This window comes from Macrotis lagotis, chromosome 1, assembly GCF_037893015.1.
Source record: "Macrotis lagotis isolate mMagLag1 chromosome 1, bilby.v1.9.chrom.fasta, whole genome shotgun sequence".
In the NCBI taxonomy this organism is placed as follows: domain Eukaryota; kingdom Metazoa; phylum Chordata; class Mammalia; order Peramelemorphia; family Peramelidae; genus Macrotis; species Macrotis lagotis.
The window spans coordinates 205,689,368-205,713,273 of NC_133658.1; positions in this window are offsets into that span (position 1 = coordinate 205,689,368).

Consider the following 23,906-nt stretch of genomic DNA (forward strand, 5'->3'; position numbering starts at 1 on the left):
AACTCTTTTCTTTTTGGTCTCTAATCAAGAACCACATCCACATAGCCTCTGCTGATACTCCAATTTTATTTAGGTTATTTGTGGACTTGTCTTCTCTTTGATAAGGCAATAAGCTCTTCAAGGCCAGGAATTGTGGCTTTTTCTACTCTAGTGGCCTCAAAATAATTAGGCTTTTAGAGTAAGCCTTTACTATCTGTTGAATGGAAGTGAATCTTACTGAACTTACTGCTACCAATTCACTCAGTTGATTCTTCTCTTATAAAACAGATTCTAAATTCAGCAGGTTACACTATACTCATTCTTTCCCATCCCCCTCAACACTACTCAGTCAGTCATTCTCAGGTATCATCAGATCACTTTTTAATATATCTTCCAACTTCTTGCTAGTTTCTAATCCACTCTATTCTACATAATAATACTAAATCAATTTTTAATTTTTAAAGCTTTAATTATATCACTCTGCTTTTTAAAAAAAATAATAGTAACTATCAGGATAAATTTTTAATGTCCTATTCAACTGCACATGTAGAGAAAGCAAGAGATTTGGACCATAAAATGCTTAGCTCTATGACCTTGAGAAAATCATTTCACTTCTTAAGTATTTAGTTTCCTCATCTGTAAAATAAGGAGTTGTGCTAATGATCTCCAAGTTCTGTTCTAGTTATAAAATTTATAATCCTATGATTTCCATCATCTACTACCAAGTTTCTATCTTTACCTCCCAATACTCCCTATTTAAACTCTTCTCTAACCAAATGAACTTTCTCCAAATGTACCTTCCAATATGTTTTGATTTTTCTCACTTCTGTTGCTTTGTTCATATTTTTCTTCATATAAAATTTCTTCCCTTTGTCCAACTTCCATTTGATTCTTTGTATCAAGTCTCCACATCCTCATGAATTTTTCAAATCACTCCAGCCCACCTTAGACTCACAGTCCCTTCTAAACAAATAGCACATAATTTATAAAATATCTTGTGACATCACCTGTGTTTTTTTCCTTTGGGATCAACTTTTATAAGTGGAACATCTGTTAGAATCATAATAATAGCTGAATTTGCAAATAATAAAGCTTTATGAAAGGGCCCAGAATTTGGAGTCAGAAAACCTTGGTTTGTGTCCCAGATATTTTGCTTACAGTCCTCGTGATGGTGGGTAAATAATTTAACCTCTTTGTCCTTCGGTGACTTTCTCTATGAGGATAACTTCTTTGCCACAGTTTTTGGAAGAGGAAGCAAGTTATTAGTTTTTAAGCATATTGAAAATGTCTTTTAACAGAAACTTTATAAACCTGCTTACATTTAAAAATTAACAATAAATTAACTTTAAGGAAAAAATTTACTTAACTGTATGATTTTCAGATGATCAACAAAATCTTAAAAAAGGGATAGGGATAGAGAGTGAACAAATGATTTCACTGGTGTAAGAAATTTCTTGGTAAGCAAATTTCCTCTACCAATTCAGGTTGGCACTTTCTCAACAATTTGGTAACAGAGTGTTGCCTAGATTGTAAGTGATTAAGACTTTCACAGCTAATAAACATTGGAGGTAGACCTTGAATCCTTGTCTTTGTAACTTTGAGTCTTTAAGTTATTGATTGTTTTAATAAGTTATTTTAAGGTAGGTATCAGAATTACAATATCCTGAAATAAAATCACTATAACAGATAATAAAATCAATGAATAGGTTCACTTATATCATAATGCCAAGTCAAACTGAAACTCCCCCCAATAACTTTCTTTGGTATGTATTTGCTTCCAACAATTTTGTTTATAAAGTGAAACTAAAAATAAATTGCATCTATAAGATGGATTAAAATAGAGATAGATATGGAGCCTTGAAGTTTAAAAATCAACTTCAAAATTACAAAATGAGGAAGGAAACTAGACTTGAAAAGTTTTGATAGCTGATTCCATGTACTTGAAGGGTTTTTATGTGAAAGCAACTTTTATTTTATCCTTCTTGGGCCTAGAGGATAACATTAGGAGCAAAAGAAAATTTCAGACAGGCAGATTTTCTCTCAATATAAGGGAACTAAGAACAAGGAAATACTTCCTAATAATTATAATTTCCAAAAAATAGAGAAAGTTGACTTGGAAGGTAGTAATTTGACTTCCCTAGGTCAGGCAAACAATGAACCATTTAATGAGATTTTATTGAAGGGGTTCCTGGTCCACTATGAATTGAATTAAATAGGCTCTAAAGTGCTTTCTGACTCAGAAATTCTGAGTCCACCTAATTGTGAAACTTAGATTATGGCTTTATACAAGTATATTTTAATATTGTTTTCTCCATGGAATTTCCACATTAGTCTATTAAAAAATTTGGTCCAGAATTTGGAATAAGGAGGAAAGGGAAATAATTATCTCCTGGAGTTTATATTATATACTTTGAAGGTCTATATTTGAAGGGTTTTATTTGTTTTTTTGAGAATCTATGTTTTCAGTGATGAGGCCACATCTTCTACTAATACAGATTATAGTCACTTTATGCCTTGGTAGATGATTTCATGAGTTGACATGTAGGTGGAAAAATCTATTATGAGTTGGTCAAATTTCTGATGATGAACCTCTCCATTAGATATACAGTCCATTATTAATGTTTATATTTTCTTTTTAATTAAATTTTCAAACAAATATTTGTCTTCTCTCTTTTCCATCCATTTTATGTCTTAAAATAGTGAAAGAAAGCATGTTCCTACATTGTCGATATATAAAAAATGATTTCTAATCTAGACTAAGAGTTTATCGCTTCTTTCAGGATGTGGGTAGCCTGTTTCATCATAATTCTTCTGGAGTCATGTTGAATTCCTAAGACTTTCACACTATATTATCTTTGCCATATTGTTATTATTGTATAAATTGCCTCCTTAATCTTTAAGTTTCTCATGAATTTCTATGTCTTCTCAGGTTTTGGTGCAATTACCCTCCCTTTCATATTTTCTTAGAACAAATTGTTATTTGATCACATTTATATAAGATTTGTTAAAAGATTCCTTAATTTATGATCATTCCCCCCTCCACTGCCAATTTTTAATTCTTTGCCACTATAAAAAAAAAAAGCTGGTAAAATTTTTTTGTATATACAGATTTTATTCTTCTTTCCTTAATTCTTTGAAGGAATAGATCTACACTAGATCAAAGGATATGCACAGTTTAATAGCTTTTTGGGCATAATTCCAAATTGCTTTCTAGAATTGGTAGACTGATTCACAGTCTTCACACACCAAAAGTACATTAATGAACTTGTTTTCTTACAGTCCTTCCAGGTTTTGTCATTTTCCTGAGGTGGATCCTCAGATTTTCTTTACTTTGCATTTCTCTTACTATTAGTGGGGCAGTTCAGTGGATAGAGTGCCAGACTTAAAATCAGTAAGACCATCTTCTTGAGTTCAGTTCATGCCTCAGACACTTTTTAGCTTTGCTCCTGTTTGCCTCAGTTCCTCTTCTGTAAAATGAACTGGAGGAGAAAAATAGCAAACCATTGCAGTATTTTTGCCAAGAAAATCCTAAATGTGGTCACAAATAATTGGATGTAACTGAAATGATTGAATAACAGTAACAACAATAACAGGAGCAATTAGACATTTTTATAATTTCTCATGAAAACCAAGTGAGTCTAGCTAGAGTTCTAGAATTCCGGGTAACATGCCAGCCTATGGTAACATATTGAAGGCATGTATCTTAGCAACTAAGGTCAACTTTCCCAATACATTGTAAGAATTCATTTGGACCCATGAAGATTCTGCTAGATGCCTCTGAGAACAAGAGATACACCTCTACATCATAATGAGGCATTGGAATAGGAGTTTAGTGACTTCTATCAAAGTCTATTTAAAAATGCTATCATTTACTTTAACAAAAGTCTCAAATGTTAATTGCAAGATTCAAAGATTGACAAGTTGTGATATCATTACAAATTAAGAGTTTAAAGGATGACAATGTTATCCCCATCCAGAGGAAGAAAAACAAAACAAAATATACACATACATGCACACACACACACACACACACACACACACACACACACACACACCCAAAACTTCAGAATCTGATGAACACTTTATAAAAATTATCTCTTTTGTATCTCTTTCCCTTAATCCTAATTCCTCATACCAAAAATTACTAATCCAGCTTTAAAATCATGATCCTGTGATTTTTAATCCTATTCTAAGTATTTTGGCTAAGGACACACACTTAAAAACTGAGTCTAGAGCCTAGGGGACTTCATTTCTTACACACACACACACACACACACACACACACACACACACACACAAATACATTTCTATATACATAGATATGGTTTTCTACCAAATTGAGTACTCAGTGCCTGCCTTTATATTCTATATTCTCTTCCATAAACATATATTATATACTTATTCCAGGTTATATGCTAATTAAAGAATGTACCTTCTCTGAATAAAATGTGCTCTCCTATTTTAATTCCTGTTCCTATCCCACTAGCATATGTCATATATACTTTAAATTAGGAATAAAAATGATCATGGCCCCAAAATACTTGTTGTTCCTGTACTTTTTGGGACTCAGCTTTCTCTATCTATTAAAAAAATAGTCATTCAACTGGCCTGAATGATTTCCAATATTTTCAAGGCTAATGAAGGAATTTCCAGATGTGTAAGTTATTGGGAACTTCAACAACTTGCCAAAGTTGGTAAGCATACTAAAGAAAGTTTTGAGAACAGTAGAGGTCACAGGAATTTCTCTAGACAATCAAATATGGTCCCAATTTTCAAAAGGGGAAGAAAGTAGATTCTATATATCTATAGACTTGTGAATTTGACATGGTTTCTTTCAATTTTGCAATGTATTGATTATTAAAATGATGTATAAGGGCAACTAAAAGAGGAAATGGTAATAAGTATGGACCAAAATGAATTCATTAACACTAAATCATATCAGGTTCATCAAGGAAATGCTATATATTCATTCTCTGAAAGTGTATGTACATGAGGGTGGGTTGGATTAAAAATATGAAAATTAGTTTATAACTTGGTGGGTCTGGAACTGTTTAAATAACCAGAACCAAAGAGAATATAGTTTTAATACACCTATGTCCATCAAGGAAGTAGTCTCTAGGGAAGTGGTCCAGCTATATGTCATTAGCCCTGTTTTATTGAATATATTTTATAAATAATTTGGATAGAGGTTCAATAGTATATTCATTAATTATGCAAACTTGGAAGAGATAAAACATATTGTGAATGTGCATATATAAACACCCACATTTATGAATATATGTGTGTGTGAAGAGAGAGAGAGAGAGAGGGAGGAGATGAGTCAGAGTAATGGTTCAAATCTAATAAGATACAATTTAAAAAGGGGAAAATGTAAAGGCTTATCCTTAAGGCTAAAAAATTATTAACTCATGTAAGTATAAGAGAGGTCAGGCATGACTAAAGACAGTTCATATCAAAACTCCTCCACAGAGTTTTGGGGCATTGCAAGTTCAAAAGAGTCAACAGTGCAAAGAATCTAATAATGCACTATTAGAATTAAGGAGTGCTCAGAATTAGGGACTGTGTAGTAGCCCTGCCCCAGTCAAATCATATGGAATTTTGGGCATCACATACTACAAAGGGCATTTGACAAGTTTCCTTATATTCAGAGTTTGTCATCTAATATGTTGAAAGGTCCAGAAACCATATCATTGAAGAATCAACTGAAAGAGCTGAAGATATTTAGTCTGGTGAAGGTGAGACTTTGGAAGAAGGGGAAGAAGAAAAGGGGATGGGCATAATCATTATCTTTAAATATTTAAGAGCCTGTCAAAGGAAAAGGGATTATGTTCATTCTGCTTGTACCCACAGGGAAGAGCTGAAAGGGTGGAAGTTACAGGAAGGCAAATTTCAGCTTCGTGTTAGGAGGCCCTCCCTCACAATTAAAGCTGGCAGAGAATGGAAAGGGCTGTCTCAGGAGGAAGTATGTTCCTTTATCACTGGAGCTTTTCCAACAGAGGTTAGATGACCACTCATTAGGGATGTTATAAAAGTCTTTAGACTTTAGATAGAACTTGATCATTTCTGAGGAACTTTCTAATTCTAAGATTCAATGAGTCCATAAAATCATCCCTAACCTTCATTTGGATGCCACTTTCTTCAGAAGGCCTCTCTGAATCACCTTAACTCTTGCCTCCCTAATCCCAAAGTTTTTTCCCTCCCTCCTTAGTGAATAATTTTTTCTCCCTTGCCTTTATTTTATATAAAGGAAAATAGCATAGCATAGCATAGAATAACCTATTGAAATCTGACCTAGGCAAAAGAAAGGCATGGGTTTCAGTCAGTAAAAGGCAATTCTTAATAACTGGTCATGGGTTAAAATTGCCTGGTTTTGCTTGGAAGTGTCAAACCTATCCTAATCTAATATAAACAACAGGAAAAAAGCAAAAAATGGAAGAAACCTCCCACCCATATAATAGAAAGAACACTGAATTCATTGGAATCACCAGTTTGGGACTATATATCACCTAATTTTGTTCTGACTTGAAATGCAATGCTCTTTCCACTATGCCAGGTGTGATATTTTTTGCCTGAGCTTCTAGCCAGGACAGTAGAATAGCAGAATTTAAAAAAAATGTTGCTTCACTAATGTACCTGAAAATATACATTAATCTTAGCTCTATGCCTCCATCCAAGAGGTAATAGACAGGTAGGTGGTGCTGGGCTTGTAGTTAAGGCACATGTGACCTCAGATTTTTAGTATCCATGTTATCTAAGGCTAGTCATTTAATCTCTGTATGCTTTAGTGTTCTCAGCCATAAAATGGAGATAATAATGACAGTACTACCTCACAGGATTGTTGTAAATATCAAAGAAGGCAATATTTGTGAAACATTTTGCAAATTTTAAATTACTATCTAAATGATAGCTCCTAATGCTGTTGAGGTTGTTGTTTTGACAAAATAATAACTCAATGCAATAAACCTTAATACTCATTTTGTGTTTTAACCCTTGCAAAAGCATTTTACATCACAAACCCCATTGTTTTCCTTATCTGTAAAATGTGGATAAAAAAGAAAGGACTTAAACTTATGATTTCACCTCTTATCTTCACATCATAGTCATTTCTGGAGGAAAACCTTCACCTTTCCATCTTGAACCCTTCCCATATGACAAAAACCCATAAGTACAAATATTTGATAAGAAAAATGCATCCAAAAATGTACACAACATTAGAATCTACTTGTCCTCCATCCCTATGCCATGAGGAAGTAGGTATAAAACTAATGTTAGAAGATCACTTGGCAATCCTATAACATGTTAGATTGGGCCATTTCCAGTGTTTTCCTCAAATAATATATAGTTAACACTTTGGAATTTGAAATTTGGTACACATTGACCAATACCTTTTAAACCCATGTAAAATGGAGGGTTTTACTAGATGGCCTTGGAGATTCCTTCCAACTTTATAACAGAACCCTCATCTAAGATTCTATGATCCTATATAAAAGGTGCATTTATCTGGGACTCAGGGAAATATGGATGCCCTGTCTTTTTGACATATTCTGAAGCTCCAGCTTGAAGTTCTGCCCACAAGTCCATTATATGGCTCCCTGTCCTCTTCCTGCTGTTAGGGTCTTAATAGACGCAAAGAAAATCCCTCAGTTAAACTCTGGTGAATCTTTGTATATCCCATCTAGATTAAGTGAATCCTACTTTTATGATAGTATATTCCTTAATACCCTTTGATCTAGTAATTCCAATTTTGAAAAATAATTAGCAAAAATCTAAAAAAAGATATAGAATAGAATTTTGATAACAAATCCAAGAAAACAATTAACAGCTAAAATTAGAAACAACTGAAATACTAACAGTAAATGAATGTCAAAATATAATGTGTTGATACACAGACTACTACAATGATAATAATAAATGTACATAAATACAAATAATGCAATAATTTTAAGTATGATATTACTTTATCATTAAAATTTTTATAGGAAATCATGTTACTAACAAAGGCATATAGGGAGGTAGAATAGTATAGTGAACAGGAAGTTGACTTTGGAGTCAGGAAGGACTGGGTTCAAATTCTGCTTTTGAGACAAGTAGTTGTAACCCTGAGTAAGTTATTTATGCCCCTTGTCCTTCAGACAATTTTCTAAAATCCTTAAGTTAAAAGATGGATCTGGATTTTCTAGGGAGTTTTCATACTGGTAGTTCCCACATTCATGAGAACAGGGATCCTTGAACTCTAAAGGTAAAAGAGAGCCCCACCTGCCTAGCCCATGTTTATCTCTTCAAATCCTTGTCTTCTTTCAATTTTGACTCAAATGTCATCCCCTCTATAAAATCTTCCCGAATCCCTCCATTCCTATGCCAAAGTGATTTCTCCCTCTTTATATTTCCATAGGTATATGATTCTCTCCTAGGAAAGTATCACATTTTATCTTATAATTAATATTTGAATACATATTATATGGCCTATGAGGATATAAATTCTTTAGGGTAGAATTTCTGTGTTATTTTTCTTTGAATCTCCCCACTGCCTATAATACTGTGCACATAACAGACCATTAAATGTTTTCACAATGATGAATGAATAATGTCCAAGACCGATCTGTTTAACAATAACAATAAGATGAGAATATGGATAGAATCTACTCTTTTTCATGAAGTTTGTGTGATTTACTTTTTTTCTCATCACTGGTTTGGGAAGTAAAGTCAAGATGATAAAAATATGCTTGAAAGATCAAGATTTCATCCATTAAGAAAGAGCCAGAGAAAATGTTTTGGGCAGACAAAATCAGTCCAGTATAATGGTTAAAGCCCTGAACTTGACATTGGAATACTGAGGTTGACATCCCCTCTCTGTTTCTCATTTGTCCTTGTGTGACCTTAGTTAAGTCACTTCATACCTCTGAGTCTGTTTCCTCATTGATAAAACAATACTTGTCAACACGCTTCCCAGGGTTATTCTTAGGAAAGCATTATGTAAATGCAGATCATTACATTATACATACACTTTACCATCTCACCTCTCCTCCTTTGTTGCCCCACTTTGGTGTCATGAATAGCATGGTTCCGAGATAAAAAGAAGACCAAGTTCTTGATAACCTGACAAGTGCTTGAGCTTCCCACACACAACTACACCTGCAGATGGTACCCTACTGAGATATGACCTTTTCTGCCTTCAAGGAAGCAACATATCTGGCTGTACATATAGCCTTGCTCAGTGGTGGGTAAAAACCATCAAGTTCTCTCGACAGGATGAGATTTTCCATTTTATCCCCCCCCCATCTCTACTCCAACATTCCCCATCACACATACCTTAGCTTTAACAATAAGAAGGAGCAATAAAGATCTTTAAAGCAATGGTCCTTGGCATACCTAACCATTAGTGCAATCAATAGGAGACTGAGACTAGTAATACTGTAGGATTAGATCCTAAAAACATCATTCTGTAATGGGCCTGGTATGCATTGTATTAGTTTATGATGCCATATGCCTCCTTCCAGAAGGTCTTTCTCTTCTTTTTAAAATAATAGTAACAAGGGGATTGAAAATAAATGGGAATGGGGCTGCTTTTTAATGTAAACATCCTACATATACTGAAGCATAGGGGCACAGGAGGTACAGCTGAAAGAAGTTTTAGAGATTAAGTCTATGCTCCACCCTTCCCTACCACTAATCTAATAAAAAAAAACTGAATCCCAAGGGAAAAAAAAGACTTTTCTAAATACATAAAAGCATTTTACTCATTTTGCTGATAAGGTTTTGCTGAGAGGATGAGAGGATGAGAGACTGATGCAAGGTGATTTAATGAGTCATTGTTCAAGCCTAGAGTCAAAACCTGGTTTCTTACTCCTAAATATAGGGTACTTTCTAGAGAAAAACACTGTTCTGAATTATACATACACTCATGTGTATATTTGTGGATGTATATTTATATGCATATGTATGCATATTCACATCTTAAACATATTGTTATTTCTCCTTTATTCTCAAAGATTATGACATCAGAGAAGTGATGTCATGACAAGCACATGGATTGAATTTGAGTGAAGGGCTACTGTGCCAAGTCAGTAGCCTCACTTTCTCTTCCAGAGCCATCTGAGTCCAGTGGCCAGATATGAATCGGGAAGACTGGAGATGGCCCTGGATACCAGGCATTTTGGCTTAAGTGACCTGCTGAAGGTCATAGGTTATATAGCTCCTAAGTGTCAAGTTTCTGAGGTTGGATTTGAACTTTGATCCTCTTGACTCTAGGGCCAGTGGTCTAGCCCAAGCTAGCTGCCCACAACAAACCATATATAATATATATATAATACCTATATATGTATTGTGTGTATGTATATATAATTTAGCTGTCATTAATTACATGTCATATTTCTAGCATTTTGTGGCTTTTGTGTTATTGGTGGGTATTTTTTGAAGGGATATTATGTTGCTGGTATATGATAAATCATTTAGCATCAACAGATAACTATATTTTTCATATTAGTAGCTACATCTAGGAGTAATAGATACCATGCTGTTTATTAAAGGCTTTCAAATTAATAATAATAACAGCTGCATCTTTCTAGATTCTTCAACTTTTTTATCACCTTATAAAGCAACAGATATTGATCACAGAGAGATGCAAATTATACATTTTGATCAACAAATGATAAGTTATAACACAGCAAATCTTAGGAACTTATGACAGGAAAAAGTTTATAGCTTATTCCCTATCATGGTATATACTTCAAACAAATTCTCTATAAAGCAGAAAATTCTGAAGATTCAATTTATTATAATGTTACTGTAATGCTGTAAACTTCCACTCTGAGGAAATTCCACTGAGAGGAAATTAAAAGGTTCTTGGACCTATATACTTGGAATATGATTACCTTTTTAACAGTAAAATAACTCAAGAACTCATATACATTATATATCTAATTGTATATTTATAAATTTTATAATTACAAATATAAGCATAACATTATTAACTCACAATCCTTTAGTTTTTAGTAAACACTTTAATATTTAGCAAGTCCTTTTCCCTCATCCTACAGATACAGGGTTTTCTAATGTTGACCTCTTCTCTTTGAATTCCATGGCTAGTGCTCTTTTTCTTACACTGTCCTCTTTCTCAATAAAAAAAATCTACAATGAAAAATTAGTTAAAAATAGAGATTTCTTATAAAAATCTATGAAGAAATATTTAAGGTTGAAGTTCCCACCCTCAAGGATCAGGAAGACAGTGTCATAAATTAGTAACAGTGGCTGTAGTTAAATTGATCTTCTCTCTCTAGGTCTTATTAGTATTGATAAACAGATCTATGTCTGTTTATGTATGTAGGTCCTGCCCAAAGGACTGCACCAATGCTGAACTCACAGACCCTTTAGTTACATAATTAATATTACTCACAAATGGCAACAATAACATATCAGGCACCTGAAAAAATGCTTTAGCTGTAATTTCCTAAAAGCTGATTAATAAATTCAACAAAAATATAAAAACTTAAGCTAAAGAAGAGGCCACCACAACAATCTCCGCATGTAATATGAAAAAGGAAAAAAAAGTTATCCACAGGGATAAAGTTTGGTTTTAAAGAATTTTTTTATTGGAAAAATAGTAGCAAAACTCCCACAATTAACCCTAAAAATGCTGCATTATGTCAAATAAGATAAAAATTAATTTAAGATCTTATTCCATTTTTTAAAAGTAGTTCTAAATTATATAAATCAGTCTAAATGAATCCAAAGTAGCCAATAGACATGAATTTTCCATAATGCTGACTTGGGTTATGTGACAACTCCATTGGTCTTATGGTTGTAAAAATATCTTATAATAAATCCTTTTTTAGAAACAATAAGAACTCATATAACAATAAGAACCAAGCTCTGTGGTAAACATGACATAATATTCACAACACTACTGGTTTCAAGTACTCTTATCCACATTTTCTAGAAAAGGAACCAGAGACACAAAAAGATAAATGGTTTCCTTGGTCACACAGTGAATATGGGGGTCAGAACTTGAACCTGACCAAATCTTCTGACTAAAAGGATTGTGTTCTTTTTATTGTTTCAAGCTACATTTGGATAGAGTTTTATGTATTATGCTGCATTATGAAAAATGTTAAGAATCTACCTAATGATTATCCTACAAATTGAAGGCAGAATGTCAAGATGGAAAGGACAACATTTCTATTATCTGGGGACTTGTGTTCAGATTCTGTTGCTGACACTTGCTACATGTGAGCAAGCTCCTTTATTTCCCTGATCTCATGTTTCTTATTTTTACAATTGAACTAAATGACTTCTATAGACCTTTGCAATTGAATGGTCTTTTTTTTCTGCTGAACATCAATCAACAAACATTTACTGAACTCAACACAAGGACAAAAATTGAAATTAAGATCAGATGTTCTCTCTGGTATTCTGTGTAAATATGGATGCATATACGTCACACTAGATTAAATTTTATATGATTACATGTATTTTCAAATAAAAACCTTTAAGATTATATTTTCCATATTATTCTCTTAAAAGTTCTTTAAAATACTTTTGAAAAATACAAACATTGAGTGAATTTCAATTCAAAATTAAAGACCACATATTACTTAGAATTTTGTTTTCTATATTTTCAAAATAAAATCAAATAAGACTAATAAGTGTTTGCAAAATCTCATATTTATTTAGCAGTTGAGTTATAAATCCTATGGCTTCTAATCTACTTCTTTCAAGTGTTTATTTATAAAAAAACTTAGAGACAAAGTAATTTTATCTTTAGACATAGGTCTTCTTAAATGAATGGACAGTAAATAGGATTACTGAAAATCAGTAATTTCACAGATACATAGAAACTAACTTGTTTGAAATAATGTTTGTATTTTCAAGCCCTATATGTGATAAAGGTAATTATACATAAGTAAATAATTTATCAGAAGAGTTATATTGCAGGTGTATTCCGCTTTAGTAAAACCCATAATAGGAAAACCATTCACATAACAGAAGAATCCACTGTGGTGTTTCTTCAATTGGGAAGACTTGTAATTGGGAAGACTTGTATGATCTGATGTAAAGATAATAGAATCAAAACAATACCCACAATGACTACAATAATGGAAATGAAACACACAATTTGTCTCTACTCTGATTTCAGGTGCCTATCTTTGTTCTGAAGAAGAGAGGAGAAAACATACTCCCTTCTCAATATAGAGAAACATGGTATTTGGTTCTGAATCTAGGATATGATATCAGATATGGTTGTTTTGTTGACTAGGTTTTATTAATTTTTTCTTGGATATAAAGGATAATTCATTAAATATATTGAGAATTGATTCTGATAAAATATATAAATAAAAGTTATTCACTCAATAAGAAAAAAATTCTCTCACCTACCGAAATTCTAATATTAACCATATATTAATATCTGTATGTATATGTACACACACGTATACACATAAACATATATATACTCGTATATTCATAAACCAAATTCTGTTTCAAATACAATTTGAAAAAAATCAAAGAAAATCTCTGGGTCTTAGTTTTCTCATCTATACAGGTTGTGGAGTGTGGTGTGACTAGATGATCCCTCAAATCCCTCCAGGCTGCAGATTCTATGATCAATCTTAGGACTTTTGTCCAACTTTCAAGAATACAACCACTGCACAAAGTAAGGTGCACTGGAAGAGTGAAATAAATTCCTTCCCTCCTCCATCTCTACATCTTTATTTGCACCTGATAGTCTTCTTTTGGGTAACAGAGAAATCAAAGGAAAACTATTACTAAAATCTGGCCTAAATGAACTTAAATATCGGTTCATAATCACAAAATCCAGACTCCAGAAGGATTGTAAACAGAAGGTAAAACAGGTTGCAGGCAGTTGTCCTTTATATACAGGCAAATGTCAAAAGCAAAGCTCTGATATTTGGTTGTAGGCTCCCACTTTCCACATAGGCATTTCCTAAATCCATGTTTGATGAGCTTCCCCAGCTATAAATTCTGTAAATTCCCTCTGGAGCAGTACAGAGTGTGCTTCATGAAAATGTCATCTGCCAGGGCCGCAATTACTCACACTCCGGCAATCATGTGCACAATGCAGAATGGGTCGAATTCAGGTGAGAACGAGAACCAGCAATCAAGCCTCTGGAATTGAGAACAAAGCCATTTTCTTTCATTTGCCATCAACACAACCATCAGGCCTTAATTACAAGGCAAGTGTCAAGCCTGGCTGCTGAAAGGCTTATTATTATACAGCTCAGCTTCAAATCAGTTTTGTATTGATGAACTGCAAAAATGAGGAAACCAGCTTAGCCCCATAAGAAAAGAAACAGGGACTAAATGATTAGATGGGTGGTGGGGTGGGAGTGGAGGAACCACTCCTGAAGATATTAAAAATATTTTTAGAAGGAAAAGGTGATGGTAGGGAGAACTAAATACCTGAAACCTATCTAAAAATACAGTTTTCAAAAATAATTGATTTTTATTTTCATTACTTGGCTTATTTCAGTATATGTTCTTTAACCAAAATTAATGAACCCTCCTAAATGTCTTATTTCACATTACAGGTGAAACAGGATTGTGAGAAGCTTCCACATGATGACTGAATTTGGAATCAGAGCAGTTAGGTTTACAACTTGGCTCTGTCATTTACTGCCTGTTTGATCTTGGGCAAGTCACTTCACTTTTCTCTTCTTCAGTTTTATTATTTCAGAAATGAGGGGATTGAATCCTATGATCTCTTAGGTCTCTTCTAGCTTTAAATTTATGTTCTATGATCTTTGACATGCATATATGGATATATTTATACACCTACATATGTATGTTTATGTGCGCATATATGTGTATGTATGTATGTGTACATATAACACACTTTCACACCTCACTTATAGAGTTAAATCACCATATTCTAAAAGGAAACCAAAGAACATAAAAAACCCTCATAAAACTCCATCTCTTTTCCCAACTCAATCACTTTAAATGAATTGTAAAAAGAACTCTGGATTTAAGGTCATTTATCTGAGTTTGGATACTTGTGCTATTTGCTAGATGAAAGAATATGGATAAGTCACCTCCCCCATCCCCAGAGTCTTGTTTTCATCTTTTGTTAAATGAGGGGTTAGATTAGATTAGACATTTTGCATTTTAGGCTCTTTTCCATACTATGGACTCCTTTTCAGAATGATGCTTTTCAACAAATTAAAGAAATGTTTGATTTTATTTAGGATTTAATGAAAATAAAGATATTTATTATTGATCTGTCTGTCTATCTATCTATTTATCTTTTCCCATACAAATTCAAAATCTCATTCATTATCCATGGACAGTAGAGCCCAGGTTAATAACCCCTGGATCAAATTATCTTCAGTTACTACTAACTTTAAATCCCATGACTCCACTAGAATCTCCACCTCATAATATTCTTCAGTATGACCGCCTCTTAAGTGTAAGGCAATACTTTCTTTGATCAATACCTGTGATTACATACCAAGAGGATGAGAAGTTATTTCATGAAGAATTGGAACTTAAATATCTACCCATGTAGTAAACTTAATGTGAAGAAGTATGACCCCGTATTACTGAGATTCTATTACATTATTAATACCATTATAAAGAGCACCGGTTCGTGGATTATGGGTAAAATTTTATAGAAAACATCGTGAGAGAAAGGATATTTTTATTTTAATCTGAAATTGAGGGATGGATTTCTTATATAATCAATAGAATACAGACCATTGATCTTCTCAGTTTGACATTTTGAGGTGCCAGACATATAAGCTTAGTTGAAAAGGAGGTATAAATTCATGTAGGTCATTGTCCATATGCAGAAACTCATGAGACTCTAGTACAAATTTTACCACCTAATAAGCCTTATATTTTATCTAATCTTGTTAAGGGCCTTGAAAATAAGTACTAACCTACCTGCTAAGAGTCAAGCCAACAAAGATTAGTCAGATGGTGCTAAGGAAAACCAAGCATCAAATATAATCAGAAATAGAATACACCTCTATGATTCTCCTTTTACATTTCTTTTTTTAGAGAAGATTTGATTTTCCAGGGCACCTGCTTTAGGCAGGGCTTGTGTTCTCTTAGTTTATTGATTTTTTGGGGGAAATAGAAATAGGTCAAGATGATGAGAAAGGAGGAGGATATCATTGATAAATGTGGGTGAAGCAACCAGGCTGGTCAAATAGATTTCTTGCACCTATAATGATTTTTTAATAAAACAAAACTATTCTCAGGGATGGAACATTGGTTTGTTTGTTTGCTTTTTTTTTAACATGTATTGCCCTTCATGTACACTATTATCACCTATAAGCTAGGTCCACAGGATCCACGCAAGTTCCTCTCAGGTTTGCATACCACTGAGAATTATTGAATTTGGAACAAAGGAAAATGGGAAAGAGGCACACTATTGCAGGAGAACTTCAGATAAGTTGTGAGGATGCATTTCTTATTAGTGAGGAATGGCAAACAGATTGGCCAGGAAGGCCTTTTTGTCACCTGAGGTCCTCAGCCATAGACTTAAATGACAATATGTAAATTTGAATCCAGGTTTTCATTAGTTAAAACCTGGTATTCATTCCATTTCTCTACACTTCTTCCCGTTACCTTTTAGATTGAAAAAATATACTGCTTCTTAAATCTTGAAAGAAATATTTTAGCAAAGGATCTTTACACTAAAATGTATGAAAATGTCTTATATTAAAAAAAACCAATAAGGTTAAATATAACCAGTTTTAACTCAAATATTTGAGTTCTTTGTTCATTTCTGCAAATAAAGGAAATAAATCAAATATGTTTTTTCTCATTTACATCTTATCTTTCAGCACTGACATTACTTGTTCACTTTTTGCTAGGACTCTTGCCCTACTATATATTATCTGATCCTAGTTGCTACCTAGAGATAGAAAATTTCAAGAAGAGAAAAACAAAATAAGAAATAAAATTGTTAATCAGTTGTTTGATGCCATCTCATACCCTGCTATGATCTTTTGGGATCTTTCAATCTAAGCAGGGCTTAAAGCGATCAATTCTAGGTTCAGACCTCCATGAACTCCTTAGTGTAGGAGGTAGTTTTAAAGACTGAAGAGGTTGCCTGTGTTCCCTCTGAATCACTACTGAGCCAAAGGGATTTTCAGGGATCACAAAACTAAGTAACATCACATTTTAAGGTGAGACTTAAGAATCTTAGCTTTGAATCTTATCCCTCCTGGTGAAGAGCCCTTAAGACTGAAAGACAGTCAACATAGTGCAGGGGGAAGAATAGTGGGAAGTCAGAAAACCTTGGATTAATTTTAGCTCTCCCTCTACCTATCCCCTTCACTCAAGGAAAGAGTACATTTCTTCAGACCTTTGTTTCTTCATCTACAAAATGATGCTAGTTAACTAGATGGGCTTCTCAGGTTCACATGCCTCTAAATTTATCATGTAGTCATATATATGAAATTCTCAATAATTAAATTTCATGTCAAATACTAAGAAGATCCCAAACATATAGAGTTAGATTTCCCCTCATAATGGTGCATAAGTTTATTGAAGAGGCAGTGGATTTGTTATCAGAAGACATTGGTCCAAGTTCTAATTGTACCACTTATTAACTTTGAGAACTTGGGAAAGTCCTTTCTATTTCTTTTTCCTTTTTTTACAAGGCACTGAGGTTAAGTGACTTGTCTGAGGTCACACAGCTAAATAAGGATTAAGTGTCTGAGGCTAGATATGAACTCAGGTTCTCCTAACCCCAGGGCTGGTGATCTATCCATGGTGCCACCAAGCTACCCCTCTATTTTTTGATACTGCAAAATGTAAAGTACAGTATTTATATTTTGAATCTGTCCTGGAGATCAATTATATATAAAACATAATGTGACAGCTAAAAGTACCAGTATTAATAAAGGAGGATTAGGACATGCAACTGTAATTTCACTGATACCCATGAAAAGTAGAGTTGCCTAAAGTCCTGAGGTGTTGGGTATAATGACCAGGGTCACACAGCCAATGTGTGTGACAAAACAAAACTGAAATGGCTTTAAGGGCAGCTCTCTATTCTTTCTGCCATACTTTCCTTTCCAATAATTATAGTAATTCCTAGTCTATTAGAATATGAATTCAATTAGAATAGCATTTGTTTCATTCTTTGTATGTCTGTCTAGCACTTCATATAGTCATTGGTACTTAATAAATGCTCATTTATTTATTTGATACATATTTTTAAATGTTGGAGGAAAGATACCTTAGGATTTCTGCATTTTAAATACTATAGAATCTTTTATGATGAGAAATTGCTATATAGTAAGATGCCACCTTATATTAAAAAATTTCACAAGATTATGGATACAGAACTTCTGACTATAGAAATATAATTTCCTTTCTCTGGTCCTAAATTTCATTGTCTATAAAATAAAGAGAATGGTTGAGGCAATTAATAATGGTCCCTTCTGAATTTGGCATCCTAAAAATCATCTGATATAACTGACTTTTCTTTACAGAAGTTAAAGGTAGACCAGATGATATCCCATTCTGTAAACTGCTGCAAACCTTCCACATTACATCAGGAACAAATTGTCACCCACATTAAACTCTGCATACTCTTGTTCTAACATAAAAAGCCCTTTATAAAGGTTGTGTATGTTTCTGCATATGAAATAAAGCAAAATGAACACACACACACACAACACACACACACACACACACACACACACACGCACACATACGGGTTGCTTCTGGCTCTGCTTATACCCCCAAATCCCTTGGGTCTCTTCAGTGTAGTGAATCGTCAGCAAATTATAGAATTGAAAGGGATCTTAAGAAACTCTGATGTTCAGATGAGGAAAGTGAGTAGGTAGCACAAAGCATATGCATGTCCATTTCTTACTCATTCCCAGATCTTTCTTCCTTTTAAATTTTTCCAGGAAAGGCATGATAGAATGAAGTCATAATATTTAGACCTGGAACAGACGTTAAAGGTCATATAACCCAAACTGCTAATTTTACATATGAGAAGGCCAAGGGGGAAATGACTTGTTGAAGGTCACAGAGGAAGTAGCAGGGCTTAGATTCCAACCTCTAATTCCTGCTCCACTGATTCTAAATTCAGTGCCCTTTCCACTACTTGACAAGTCCCATTAATGCTTTCCCCAGATGAAGAACTAAAATTGTACAGGAAAGTCAGCACAAGAAAGTTGAGAAGTTCTAAAAAATGAAATTCTGAAAATAGAAATAATTACAATTAGAATTATTTCTTTTTTAAATTTAAATTTCTTAATTTCTTCTCTCTCTCTTTTTCTCTTCAGCTACATATAATATAGTTTAAAACATTCAAGAATTCTTTTTTGATTCAATTCAATAAGCATTTATTAAAAACCTGTATGCTAAGTACCACAAAGACAAAATCTGTTCCTGCCCTTGAAGATTGTCTATTCCATTAGAGGAAAGAAAAGGCAAAGTTGCCTAAATAAATAAATGTGGGTACAAAAGTTAATTTTTAATAAATAGATCAAAGCAAAACCACACATAGAAAATGGAAACAAAGCAGGTAAAACATACACCAAATTAAATAGTTCCAGATGAACAAGGGAGAAGAAATATAGTAATTCTGTATATAAGAAACACCAAAGGAGAAGTAGGAAGACATTTAGAATGTAAGTGTAATATCATTTCCTGATATATACATACATATATATATATATATATATATATATATATATACATTTCTCATTTTGTTTCTATTTTTTTTTTACCAAGAAAAATGATCCTTGGATGGATAAAATCAGATATCATTCATAGTAAATAAGGACTTGATAACCAAGATAAGTAGGGGACTTGCAAATCAGCACCTTGTTGCTCTCAGTGAGTTCAAGGAACTAGAATTGGATGAATTCTAATCCTCAAGGAACTGAAAAAAATGGCTCTTGGATTTGTTGAGAAATATTTAGTAATTTTTTAAAGGTCATGGTTAAAAAGGATTGTATGAAATTTGTAAAAGAGCATTTGTACTAATTTTCAAAAAATGGAAGAAAGTAGAGTATGTAAACTAAAAGGAAGTAAGCTTTATTTCAATTTCTGGAGAGATATTAGAACATATCATTTAAAAAGATGTTATTGAGCACCTAAAACTGGAAATAGTGATTGAAAGAGTCAGTGTATGTATGTATATAATATATTCAACTTTTATATGGAGGATTTGATCAAGAAGAGGGATTTGACAGGGCTAGTAGATTTGTAGACTGGGGGAATATAAGAGACACAGTTTACATAGACTTCACAAAAGAATTTGACAATCTCACTATGAATAAGATGAGTATTTGTTGACTACTTGATATAATAGTATGAATATTTTGAACTGGCTGAATTATTATATCCAAAGAGTATTCTTATTAATGAATTACTTGGACTTAGGTCTCTATTATAATGGCTCCTTGACACTGTACTCTTTAACATTTATTTTTTATTAATGACTTGGATAAAGTCATAATGGCATGCTTGTCAAATTTTTAGGTAAGAGAAAACCTGGAAGGAATTACTAAAACATTCAATGACAGATTTAGGATCTAAATAGAGGTTTATAAGGTATGGTACTGGATCAAATTTAGTGAGATATAAATTTCAGATAAAAATACCAATTTGAAAGTACAAGATACAGAAGATAAAGCTGGATGACAGAATCAAGGAATTTTAGTGAACTACAAATTCAATATGAGTCAACACTAAGGTATGGTCACCAAAAAAAGCAATACAGCATTTACATTTCTGTTTATTGAAGAGGCAGACATACACTCTAGATGCCAATAGATGGAAAAATCAGACACTGAGAAAGGTATTAAAATTTTGAGCAGTTCATAATTATAATTTGTAATTCCTACATGCATAATATTTCAACTTACCAATTAAAATATATCATTTACTATTATAGAACAGTGGGACATTTTAATAATGACCTATAAGCTGGAGAGGGTTACCTTGAAATAACTTGCATGGTACTTGTGCAAATATGCAGCAGTCTTAGTATACCCCTAAGGATGTTATGAAACATTTGTAAAATAAAAGCATCATTGCTTCTGAAATGTACATGTAAATACAAGTATTGCCATAAACAAAAGTAAATGGAACTAGTGTCAATGGTTAATGTGGTCTTCAAAGCTGCTGTCTGTATAGAGCATAAAAGATTGCTTAGAAGACTACAATCTACTACTAAAGACAGATACTGGAAAAACTTTGGGAACACATACATATTTAAGCAATAAGACATGACAACTGTGTGAGCTACTTAAGAATATAATGATAGCTTATGTACAATCTAAAGTTAAATGCTCCAAAGGCCATTAAATGCCTATGCATATCACCTACTAGATGGAAAAATCAATATTTGGGAAAACAACTTAGTGAACTTTGAAAAAGGACAAGTCAAAAGAAATGTATTCAGCAATTTGGATGGGATACTGATTTGGAAGGGCCCTTAGGGAACCTAACCACAGATGTGAACTCAAGAGGACATAGGTTCAAATATAACTTTTTTTCAATTGCTATCTTTTTGTCTTTGGCAAATTGTTTAATATCCTTTGAACAAAGTTTCCCTCAATATTTAGAATATTAGAAAATATTAAAAAAAGAGAGGTTGAATTAAATGGCATATAATAGCCCTTCTAGCTCTAAGTCCTATGATTTGTCCAGTATCATTTTGGTATTAATTTGCAAATAGAATTCAAACCCAGGTCTTCTAGATCCAAGTCTAGTTCCACTATAACAAAACATCCAGGTACATATTGACAGTGACAAGCACTAGAAATATGTCCTGTTAAAATATTTTCAGTTACATAGTCATATGATTTAGCAAATTGCACAAGTACAAAATTAATTATTATGGGAATACTAAATGCCAATTCACTTCTTGTAATGAGTAGATCCTACTTACAAATGCAACTATTAATTCTTTAAAATGTCCTTATTTCAGGATATATAAAATATTATATTTATGACACATGCTAAATAATATTAAAATAGTATTATAACTATTCTTTTAACATATCAGAAGTTAGAGGCATCCCTGCAATCTGGAAAATCCATGTAAAATTTTTTGGCTCTCCCTTACACCAGATAAGAAATCTGAATTATTATGGTAATAATGATGAATATATTGATATTACACAATACTGTGCATATTTTTATACATTTCTGATATTCTAAACTTTTTCATTTTTTTCTTTTATCTTTTGCTTCTAAAATTCCACTGATCAATGCTCAATGATGTTTCAACAATTTCTTGGTTATTCTAAAATCTAACATGAGACAAATATGCACTTTCCCCACATTTAATTCTTTTTGTGGCCAGTTGAGGGTATTATGAAAAGAGTAAAGATATGGCTAATAACTAAAAACTCACATTTCTATGCATATTTTAAACTTACAAACATTTTCCCTCATAACATCCCTCTGGGTTAAGAAATACAAGTCCCATTATCTACATTACACAGAAGAAACTATTATTTAAGTAAAGTTAAAAATGAATATATTGCTATGCTTAGATAAAAGAAAGGTATCATAGGATTTTGGAGCTGGGAAAGACCTTAGATATGGTTCTTATCTATAAAATAAGAGATAATCTCCAAGGTCCTGTCTAGTTCTTTATTATTTGATCTAGTCCAATCCCATCATTTTATAGCTGAGTAAAATGAGATTCAAGAGTAAGCTATTTTTCCAATTACACACAGAAAATATTGTGGACAGTATTTGTAATCAGGTCTCTTGACTCCAGAAGAAATACTTTTTACATGGTATGACATTGCCTCTTATAACATTATAAAGTAAATCATACTTGAATCTATTCATTTTGCAATGTTTCTGAGTCAGAAGAGACCTCAAAAGGGAACAAGGCCAATCCACTTTTGGACAAGAATACCCAGTAGATTATATCTGACAAATGATCTAGGCTTTACTGCTAGATCCTTGAAAAGAAGTAGTGCTACTGTTTCCTGAGGTAATCCTTATAACTTCTATATATTTTTCTTTATTGAGAATATTTTTCCTTTATAAGACTCTAAATTTGACTCTGCAATTTGCACCCATTGCTTCATTCTCTAGGATGGAGGAGTTAAAATTTGATTTCTTTTCAATATAACAACTCTTAAGGCTCTTGGAGAGAGTTATCTTGTACCTCTTAAGTCATTTCTTTTTCAGGCTAATTATTTCTGATTCCTTTAAACAGTCATCAAATTGTTTGATCTCAAAGCCATTTACCATTTTTTCAGTAATTTCTATGTACTTTCCAGTTCACTGAAGTCTTTTCAAAATATGGTGTCCATAAGTGAATTGATATTGTTTCCTAGTGATAGTAAACAACTATAGACATTTCGTTCAATAATATCTCACTTGAGATTTTATCTCTGGCTCAGCTTGATGTCCTATCCTTGACCCAGAGATTGTCACAAGTCTTCAACCTGTATCTGTGAGGAACCCTGATGAAACTGATGTATTGATGGAAATATGAAATCCATTCATAATCCAAGATCATTTTTGCTAGGTTTTGTCCTTATCAAGTGAAAGGAATTATTACCACTTGTTTAGTTTAGTTCATCAATGCAGACAGAAAATTCCAATAATTCAGATTATTCATGTGGTTTGTGGATCCAAATTCGCCGGGTAACCACCTAGTCTCACTTTCATTTTTCTTGCTCAAAACCTGCTCTTAAAAATTCCATGTTTAGTCTTTTGTATTAATGTCTATACCTGAGAATCTAAATCAATAAAAACTTCTTGCCTAGGGGAAAGCTGGCTTGAATTAATTAGCATAGTTCTATAAGTGATGCTAGGCCAGAGAAACATTCAAAGACAAAATCCCATTATAATAAACTCCATGGAGTCTTCCAAACTATTGTGTTGTGATAGACATGTGTTAAAATGAATACACAACTAGAAATCACATTTACTAGGCTATAGTATCTAGAGTTAACATAGAT